Source organism: Thunnus maccoyii, chromosome 20, assembly GCF_910596095.1.
Source record: "Thunnus maccoyii chromosome 20, fThuMac1.1, whole genome shotgun sequence".
Lineage (NCBI taxonomy): Eukaryota > Metazoa > Chordata > Actinopteri > Scombriformes > Scombridae > Thunnus > Thunnus maccoyii.
This window is the reverse complement of record NC_056552.1, coordinates 22,624,582-22,635,651: the sequence shown is the minus strand read 5'-3', so window position 1 is coordinate 22,635,651 and position 11,070 is coordinate 22,624,582. Positions and strand designations below refer to the sequence as shown.

The window sequence follows — 11,070 nt, the reverse complement described above, 5'->3', positions numbered from 1 at the left end:
AGCCATCTGTATCAATTTTGATAGATCTGTGAACTTCCTATCTTATTGAACACAGGGGGAACAGTATCTGACAGTAAAACTCCAGATGTCAGGATGCGTTTCCCCTGCTGTAATAGACACATTTGGTGATAGAAGGCTGAAACTCAGAGAACCAACCATCTGTGGGGAAACATGTCACCTGTGTCAGTTTGATATAAGTGTGTACTTCTTTTCTTATTGAACACAGGGGGAACAGTATCTGAAACTGGTATTCTAGCTGCCAGGATGCGTTCTGCCTGCTATAATGGACAAATTTAGTGATAGAAACCTGAAAATCACAGAGAACCTATCTGTTGCTGGGAAACAATTCACCGGTATCAGTTTGATGGAGGTGTGAACTTCCTTTCTTATTAACACAAGGGAAACAGTATCTGACGGTGACAAATCGAACTGTCGGGATGCAGTCCCCTGCCATAATAGACAAATTTGGTGACAGAAGGCTTACAGTCACAGGACTTACCTGTTATGTGGAAATAAGTCAGTAGTATCAATTTGATAGTTGTGTGAACAGTTTTTCTCAATTGCTTACTTACTAATACTGGAACTTGAGACCCAATGACCAAAACCTGAAACTCATGTACCTTATCTTACACCAATTCAGCACAAATACACATTTACCGCTTTTTGCTCATTTCGTGGTTCTAAACCACACTTCTTGCAAACACACTGCACACAGCTCTCTATATTTGGGACAATCTTCACTGATAAAATCTCTTGTGTTCACATGGAAAACACTGCCATCCAGAATGCTAAACTCAAACCACTAGTCACACCTCATATGGGCAAACATCTGTTGCTTTTCAATTAGCAGCCATAGCCTCAGCAATAAAAGGGCCAAAGGTGAGCTCTCCTGTGTTGGAGAATAATGGATGCCAACATTGCAGAGAGAGGTAGAGCGAGAGAAGTGAGAGTCAAAGGAGGAGGACCTGGGAGAGCAATTGCCTCTGATAAGATTTGGACCACTTTGTCCATGACTGACCAGGTGGTGCTCAGTGTTAGCTTGTTATTCAACACCTGTTCCAAATACCTTCATGTTGTATCTATTTGAAATTTAGCTCCTTGCTGTATAAAATGAGATAGTTGACTATATGTAAGTTAGCTTATGTTGTGCTTTTGTCTGACCCAGTGGTACGACAAATCATAGTTATATAGATTTCTAAGTCTCTTTAATGTGTTGATTTGACAAGCCTTTAGAGGATAGTGTTGTTTGTTCTGCATTTCAATGTGATAACAATGTCACTTTGTCATCCGATGCTGCTTTGGTCTACATCTGTGTGCTGTCATTCTGGCTCATATGGTTGAGGAGAAATACTGTTCCTAGACTTGTTCAACTCCTGGCCGTTGTTTCTATCTGAGGGCTGTGCACTGATCTTTAGGGTTAGTTATATTTATTTTTAATCCTGCACAGTAGTATTTAAGAACTGGCTGAGTGCCACATTGCCAGAGAGAGAAAAGGTAATTGCTAGATGGTATGAGCTCTCTCTGTCTCAGAAAAATGATGCATTGTACTTCTGATTGTACTATTTGATTACATTATTTTACAACCTGACAATGCTCTCTTTGTGTGTTTATTGAGTGATCAAGCAATTCTCCACTACGCACTATAGCAAACACAATCTCAAATCACTGAAAACCAAGTTATACTCCAAAATATTGACCAGGTTTTTCAACACTTGACCTTGTCCTACTGTGAAACTACCTACGAATGAAGCAGGTCTACAGGGTGCCGTTCATGAGAAACTCAGAAAGATGACTGTGACTATGTGCAAGTAAGTCCTATGCATTCCAATATTGTAATTGATTGCATCCAATCAGCACTGTATAGACACATTACTTTATTGTAATGTAATGTTTTGTACTTCACAATATTGATTGCTTAAGGTCTATTTTTGATATTGCTGTGTTTTCTGTTTCAGAGAGTTCTTGAACTAGATGCAGCTGCAGCTCCCTCAACCTCACTAAAAGGCAGCAACAGGGAAGGAACGTCATCAGCCAGTGTGCCATTGTTGAGGTTCCTGGCCAGCCAGGGGGAAACATCACCGTGTACACAGCTATAAATCACCAAGACGTCCTCCATCACCATTCAATTCTTGGCCCCTACAATACTGCCCATCTCATCACTGTTACTGGACACGCTACACAATCTCCTCACTCCAGCCGAGCAGATGGATGGCCCAGAGCAGCCCAGGTATACTGTCATCTGGGACAACACAAGTTTCCACGGAGCTGCTGTTGTCCGCAACTGGTTCATCGAGCATCCACGTTTTTCCGTTCTTCTTCTGCCACCATATTCTCTATTTCTCAGCTCTATTGAGGATTTTTTTTCAGCTTGATCCCATGAGCGCAAACCCTTCCTACAAGCAATGGAGGAAGCATGTGGTGATATAGCTGCTGAAGTATATCTGGCTGGCTCATCATGGCAACACCGGGCGATAATTTCCCTGCTCCTTGGCCAGGGAGAACACTGTCTGTGATGTCGATGAGGTTCTGTGGACAGACAGAAATGAAAGGCAGGATGCAGTCTAATTTTCTTTTTCTTTACAGTATGTAGAAGGCTTATCTTCTTCTTTCTATTGTTTGTTCTGTATGAAGACTTTACAAATCCAGCTGTTTGCTGAGATGTACACAGTATTTCAGAATAAAAAAACAATTCTATTCTTGTATTTGTGTATTTTATATTTGAGTATGAAAACATAATAGTTTACAACAGGCTACTGTATGTACAGTATGCAGCACTGAAAATGCAAAAGGCCTAAGAAGATGCTCATAGTAGTGTTTTCCACTCATCATAGTGTTTTCCATTGAGCATATCAGTGTTCAATAGGTTCTTAGAAATGTCTATTCATTTGATGGTGTGTCATTTAAGGACAAAATTAAATTTTGAGAAGACATTGTTTTGAATGCAGTGTTTGCAAGACATTTGTGGAGTTTTGGGGGTTTTTGTGAGTTTTTGTACCTTTGTGTAGAGTTTTAATAAAATGAGCCATGCTTTCAGAAAACGTGGGTAAGCACTTGAGAAAAACTGTATTAACACAGGGGAAGTATCTTGTCAGTGTATCTGACACTGACAAATCAAGCTGTTGGGATGCGTTTCATATGCTTTAACGAACAAATGTAGTGATAGAAGGCTGAAACTGAGAGAACCTACTTGTTGTGGGGAAACAGGTTGCCTGTATCATTTTAATAGAGGTGTGTATCTTATTAACACAGGGGGACAGTATCTGACAGTAATATTCCAGCTGCAGGATACGTCCCCCCTGCCATAATGAAAAATTTAGTGATTTGACTTACTGAAAATAAGAGAACCTACCTGTTGTGGGGAAACAAGTCACCTGTTTGGGGCGGCTGTGGCTCAGGAGGTAGGGCGGGTCTTCTGAGAACTTGGTCCTCTAGTCTGCATGTTGAAGTGTCCTTGGGCAAGATACTGAACTCCAAATCGCTCCTCATGGCTGTGCCATTGGTGTGTGAGTATGTGTGTGAATGATAAGACTCCTCCTGATGAGCTGGCACCTTACGACTGTGTGTGTGAATGGGTGCTTGCTATGCAGTACAGGCCTGGCATCACAGACACCAATTGGCACAGCGCTCCTCAGGAGGAAACATTAGAAGCACTGTGAGCGTAAGCAGAAACAGGGCAAGTGGGCTGGCCTGCATTCTAGGCTAATGCCGGGCTCAAGCTACAGGAGTTTTGGGCTGATTTATCCCTGATTCATCCCTCCCAGCAATCGGAGGAAAAATCTGGTTTTGGACCTTGGCCAGTACCGATGTTCAACTCAGATTCTCTGGTAATGTGAGGGATTTACAGATCCAATCTTAAACCTCCAGGACTGCTTGCAGACTCATCAGGGCTGCCCCAATAATTTCAAACATGTTTGATATTTAGGAGTTAAAATCTGGATGATTATGTCACTACTTTCTGAGTGTGACCACAATTGCAAATGACAGAGACGAGAAATGAAGGAGATCGAAGTGAATAAGAGGATTTTTGAAATGGCAACTGCAAAGAAACAACAAGCTGTTGTACAGCTGCTTTGGACAGCTGAGATGGAGGAAGGGCTTGTCGATATGTGGCAAGAACATAACTGCCAATATCACATGTCTTCCAAGACATACAGACATGGCTAAAAATATTGGTACCCTTCCACTTTTTTAAAAAAAAAAAAAAAAACTACATTTTCTCTGTATGAAGTTGAAACTGACAGAAGTATATGATATCCATCATTCTTCATTTCACATTGAATATAACTGAAACTTTGCTTTTGATTTACAACTTATTATATTTTTTTATTATTATTATATTATTTAATACAATAAAACTAATGAAAATGGCATGGCCAAAAATATTGGTACCCTTAACTTAATATTTTGCAGCACATCATTTTGAAGCAATAACTGCAGTCAATCACTTTCTGTAACTCTGAATAAGGTTTCTACTCTTCTCCACCAGCAGTTCAGCTCACTCTTCTTGAACAAACTGCTCCAGTTCTCTCAGGTTTGATGGGTGCCATCTCCCAACTGCAAGTTTCAGCTCTTTCCACAGATGTTCAATGGGATTCAGATCAGGACTCATAGCAGGCCACTTCAGTACAATCCAACATTTTCTTCTCATCTACCCTTGGGTACTTTTTGATGTATGTTTGAGGTCATTATCCTGCTGGAAGACCCATGACCTGCGGCTAAGACACAGCTTTCTGACACTGGGCTGTATGCTTTGCTCCAAAATGTCTTGATAGTCTTCTGATTTCATTGTGCCCTGCACAGATTTAAGGCACCCCTTGTCTGAGGCAGCAAAGCAACCCCAAAACATCACTGAGCCTCCTCCATGTTTGACAGTAGACATGGTGTTTCTTTGAAGGCTTCATTTTTTCTTCTATAAACATAGGGTTGCTGTGATTTACCAGAAAGCTCTAATTTTGTTTAATCTGTCCAAAGCACACTCTCCCAGAAGGACTATGGCTTGTCAACATGCAACAGTCCAGTCTGGCTTTTTTGTGTCTCCCACTTAGAAGCTGGGTCTTCTGCCATGGAGCTCATTTTCATTCAAACAGTGTGACTTGAAACTATTGTACCTTTAACTTGAACATCAGCTTGGATCTGTATTAAAGTTTGCCTTGGTTCTTTCTCGACCATTCGAGCAATCCTTCTGTTTAATCTCAGGCCAATTTTCCTCTTGCCACCACGTCGAGAGATGTTGGCTACAGTTCCATGGGCCTTAAACTTCTTAATAATATTGTCGACAGTGGTCACAGGAACATCAAGCTCTTTGGAAGTGGTTTTGTAACCTTTACATTGACCATGCTCGGCTATTACCTTTTTTCTAATGTCTTCAGACCACTCTAGTTTTCCTTCTGTTTTCCATGTTCAGTGTGATGCACACAGTGGAACAGCAGAGTGAGTAATTTTCTCCTTTTAAACTGGCTGCATGAGTGATTATAAGATTGAAAACACCTGTGATACTAATTAAAACAATAGACTGCTTAAAGTATCACTACAAATCAATTATTTCTTACAACTTCTAAAGGGTACCAATAATTTTGCTAAGGCTATTTTAGTATGTCTTTGTAGAATAAGCATGAAGTTATTTTCACAAGATTTTTGCAAACCAAACACAGACATGCATTGATAATAAAATATATTTTGATTACAACACTGTTCAGGGTGAATGGTGCGTTATCCTTCTTTTTAAAAAATGCAAGGGAACCAATAATTTTGGCCATGTGTGTATAACTGTGCGGACAAAGAGATCACGTGAGATCACATGAGGTGGTGCATTGTTCCCTCTGGCAAAATAATAATATCATGTAGTGTGTGGTGCACCATTATTTTTCTCTGTGTCGTCTGTAGAAGTCTTAGGTGGTCAAGTTTATTTTCCAGTGAGCGGACATTAGAAAGAAAAACAGATGGTAATGCTGGTCTGAATGGGCAAGCCCTTAAGCCGGGCTCAGACTACAGGAGTTATAAAATCCTAGCCGATTTTGAAATCAGGTTGCATCACGCAACCGTCTTTCTAATCTCAAACATGCACACACTACAAGATTTGAGCTATGTACCTTAATTAATGAAGTTTGCAGATTACACACCTGTGGTGGGTCTTATCAGTCAGAATGACAAATCTGTGTATAGAGGTGAGGTGGAACAGCTGGTGACCTGGTGCAGCTTGAATAACTTGATGTTGCCAAAACCAAGGAAATGGTGGTGGTGATTCGGATACATCCCTCCCCCTCTGCACATCAGCAGCTCTATGGTGGAGAAAGTGGCCAGCACCAAATTCCTCAGTGTAAACCTCACTGAGGATTTCACCTGGGGCTGCCATGTTACGTCCATGGCCAAGAAGGCACACCAATGCCTCTACTTCCTGCGTCGCCTGAAGCGAGTGAGCCCCAACCCCCATCCTCACCACCTTCTACCACTGCACCGTAGAGAGTGTGTTGACAAGCTGCACCTCCACATGGTTCAGGTCATGCACCTCTGCGGGCTTCACAACAGCGGAGAGGGTCGTAAAAACTGCTGAGCACATCATCAGAGCCCCTCTCCCTGCCATCCGGGACATATTGCATAAGGGCTGCATCCCCAGAGCCAGCAGCACTGTGTTAGACAGTTCACCCCCCTTTCACAACCTCTTCACACCCCTCCCCTCCAAAAAGAGGTTCCGTAGCCTGAAAGCCAGAACCTCCCGAGGAACAGCTGTTTCCCACAGGCTGTGAGACTCCTCAACATCCTGCTACCCCCCAGACACTTTTAGAGAGACTCTCTGCCCCACACACAACTCCCCCATGTCCTTAACCCCCCCTACACATACTCACACACACAAAATCCAATTGCACTACCTCAACAAAGTTATATGGTAAATTACTGGATCACCTGATCTTCTTGCACTACTGCACTCTGTCTATTCTGTATTTCTGTATTCAACATTTCACACTATATTCTTTACATTCTCTATTCTTTGTTTTTTAAGTTTTTAATGTTTTTTTAAACCTTAATTTTAAATTCTTCTAAAGTTCAATACCTGTTGCATTTATGCTACCATTCACCAAGTCCAGGAAACGTAATTTAATTTTTTCCATAGGTAGCATTTGAATCTGAAAAGTATATGTAGCCTGGTCATAAATGATGGACTGGACACAAAGCAAAATTGTTTTGGGGGGTCTTTGATTCCCCGACTGCACTCAATAAAGAACAACATTAATTCGGTAATTTTGAGAGTTTAAGATAATCACAGTGATAACAAAACAATAGTTATTTCCCTCTTCTTCTGTACTCAATTAACAACATCAGTCAAACCAGTAAGGAAGCAGATATCTCCTATGAACAACCTTTCCTGAAACACCTCCCCAAGCAAAAGCTTAATATTGACTTTTAGCTCCAAACTGTTTACTATAGTGCTAATAAACAATGGTGCAGGTAGGCCACCCAGAGTACCCACAGTACATGAATGATTAGAGTAGACAGACTCTAGCTCAGTATCTCCTACAGAAAACTCAGTCTGATGAACTCAAGACATTAGGTATCTACAGACAACAGTAGTGGCTTGTTTCCTAATAAAGAAAATAGAAATACAACACAAATACATACATTTGTTAAACCAAACAACTTGTATAGTTACCTTACAGTAATGTACATTAGTTCACTGGGAAATATACATTCATCACATTCACCAATTCACACACATTCATACGCTGAATGGGTACAGGGGCTACCATGCAAGGTCCCAACCTGCCCATCAGAGGAAATCTAATCATTCACACACATTCACACACTGATGGCACAGCCATCAGGAGTAATTTGGTTAAGTATCTTGCCCAGGGACACATCAATATACGGACAGGAAGAGCCGGGAATTGAACCACCGATCTTCCGATTAGCGGACGATCTGCTTTTACAAATACACTTACATGAGCTCAAAATACATTTTTCAGAAGAATATCATGAACTCACTCACACTCCGGTGTGCAGCCTACACGCTAAGACACACACACACACCTGGAACCCAACACGGCACTTTATCTCCCCTCTAAATTACTCAGAAGCATACAACATGGACACAGTTTTGTGAAATAGTCAGCATACCCCTATGATGCTATGATTCTATCCATCAGTGTAGTTTATTGCCACTTATGCTGCTCTGCTGCTCCCCCCTCAGTGTGGTGGGCATATCACACACGTAACACGTTTTAAGTATCTACAAAAATTGGCAAAAATACAGTCATCATTCATCAACCTTAGTCTGCTAGCTTAATTATACTCTCATCTACTGACAATGCTAACCATTCTTGTATTTGAACAACATTTATAGGGACATTTTTCCTAAACATAGGCAAAAATACACACCTCAGCAGTGACTAGTTTCCCAGTACTGCCTCCTCCTTGTGCCTAACCTCTTACAGGAGCTCCACACTCCTGCATATACCCTTAAGCTGGTCTTAAAATGACAGTGTTACCTCAACAAAAAGAAACAGCAAATAGCCCAAAACACTCTCTACCCACTGTTCACCTGGCTACATATAAATGACCATCTGTGGTAAGACGACAATAAAGGTCCTTGAATCCTTGAATCCTCCAATGTAGTCCCACAGAGAGACCAGAACCTTTGTCACATTTGTAAAATACCTTGACATCTTATGCATGACTACAGTACAGTCTTAAATATCTGGATTTATTTTTCAGGCTTATTCTAAAAAAATAAGATTCACATTCTGCTGTGTGATTGAAAATAACTTATTTATCAATACGAGAGGAAATGTGCCAGACTGTAATCTCATGTAATCTTCTCCAGATGTCGTGGCCTCGTGCTACACTCTGTGGAGCAAAATGTTCTGCTGGCAGTTGCTTCCTTTTCTGCATGTCTGCAGTAAATCTACATATTTTCTTTTGCCTTTGACGGCAGTACTGTAAATTATATTGCGGCATTACAATAGCTGTTTTTTCCTGTGTCTCATATCAGCTAGTGTAGAGAGATCCTTCATGTTTTCCCTCTGAGGAACATGGTCAGATTCCCATAACCCCTGAGTTTATTTGTGTCCACTGAGCAGAGTGTAGACACTAGAAATACAAGAAAATTTGTATTCAACAGTGACCTGCAGGTTAATACATTCACCAAATCCCAATGCATGAAAAATAAGGGGATGAATAAACCATTCATTGTAAAACCCTGAAAAGGCTGAGTGCATTCAGAAGAACATACCTTCAAAATATTGTGACTTTATTGCAAGTGTTTGGTTTGCTCCAAAAAATAGAATTAATTTCTTTCATTTGTAGGATCCAGTTATTCATGATGACATGCAGATGTCCTTCCAGAGCTCAGTGGAGGCCAGACTCTCTTGCTGTGATGGATCAAGGAATCCTCCAAGACATGCAAATACAAATAGCTCGACAAACAACGCACCAAGTGAGCACAGCGGTGACCTGCACCTGTCAGACGCTTATTGCTACAGACTGCAAGTATGTGCATGTGTTTGACTGGAGGTATACGGGCTGAAGTCTGTCACTCATTTCATGTGTTTACTTGCGGCCACCAATGTCTGCTTGAATTACTCCTGGAAACACTTTATTCTCAGCCCTGGGCATGACTGTCTTGTGTAGCTGCAAATGAGAGAGAATGTGTCAGAGTGAAATGCCGGTCCACAGGGAATGAAGTGTATTAAATGGAAATACAATAGTAGCCAGAAATGTGTCCCAGATCATTTTATGACCATACTTGCGACACAAAAATTCAGCTCTGTGTTTCACTGAGGCACTGCTGGAGTTAGACACATTTAGTAGACAAAGGTCTACTAAATGTAATTAATACCACAGAGTATCACAAAGTAGGACTTCGGTTTTGTTCAGGCCCATAGGAACATGCATTGGGATTGTTAAATTGAGTGGAATATCACTTTAAAGGTTCTTCTATTTAAATATTCCACTCAGGTCTACTCGGCAAAGACAGAAAGAGCAGCAGTTGCATATTTGCTTCTCTGTTACCACAGATGGTCATGTTTATATTTGGTGCATTATTTAACAGGGACAATGAGCAGTAAGTTCCGCAGAATTAGTAAGAAAGTAGCAGCATGAAGGCTGAGTTTATTCAGTACATACACTGTCCATACCTCTTAATTAATCCAATTTCTGCGTATGTGTTGGGGTGTAGTCTGTCTGCCAGAAACACTGTCATTAATTTGACTTTTTATCCAGTTTGAAGCCACATTTTTACTACACACTTCTTAAATCGTGGTTGTTTTAACTGTATCTTTTAACTTTCTAATGGTTTCTGTCTTCAGATAACTGATACCCCCTGCCGATGTGGATAAGGCACCGGCAGATGGCTGTCCTCTACCTCTGACCTAAGTATCGAACGGGTTCCCAAAATCTACTCGCAAGACCGTCTTAGTCTTCTAAGGGAACCAAAATTAAGCCTGGCTTCTATAATCACCAGCTGTCATTGAACTACTCTAAGCGGGCCTATTTAGTCAAGAATGCCTGACAGCCAAGTCACAATGAAAATGTTTGGGTGCAAATAGGTGTTCGAGGTTTGAAAGTACTCCAAGACAGCCCTTTAATAGGCTATCTCGGGAGGAGGCCCACTCTATGGGTTGAGGGCACTCGCCCGGTTTTATAGGGCGACTTCAATGCCCTGGCCTTAACATTTTAGCCATTTGAACACATATAATAAACCTTCAATCTGATTCTGTACTGAAATTATACCTCTATCACAACTGCATCAGATTAATTTCAATCAACAAATCTAAACCTCTCCAAATCTGTTAATTAATATACATTGTTTTTATCCGTAGCAATTTCCATTATAAGTTTTCAATATAAATAAATTTAGATCTCATGTCTTTGTTTGTCACTCACAACACAGTTCGCGTGGTGGTGGAGGTGCAGGAAACCACAGCTTCTTCCTGGGCCTCAGGCTCTCTATCAGTGTCTATTTCCTAGGGGACTGTTTGCATCTTGCATGAAAAGTTCAATTGTAGTTCAGCAAAAACTGTTCAAGTTCAGCACAATAAGTATTAGACATGTTTCAATGTATTAATTTATCACCAATTA

General features: G+C 40.9%; 1 long non-coding RNA gene across 1 annotated transcript; it reads left to right on the top strand.

Annotated features, from left to right (window-relative positions):
* Positions 1-203: 203 nt before the first annotated feature.
* Positions 204-2,040, top strand: LOC121887118. Its single transcript, XR_006092911.1, has 3 exons — positions 204-1,416; positions 1,701-1,808; positions 1,956-2,040. It is a non-coding gene; the product is annotated as an uncharacterized LOC121887118 (long non-coding RNA).
* Positions 2,041-11,070: the final 9,030 nt, after the last annotated feature.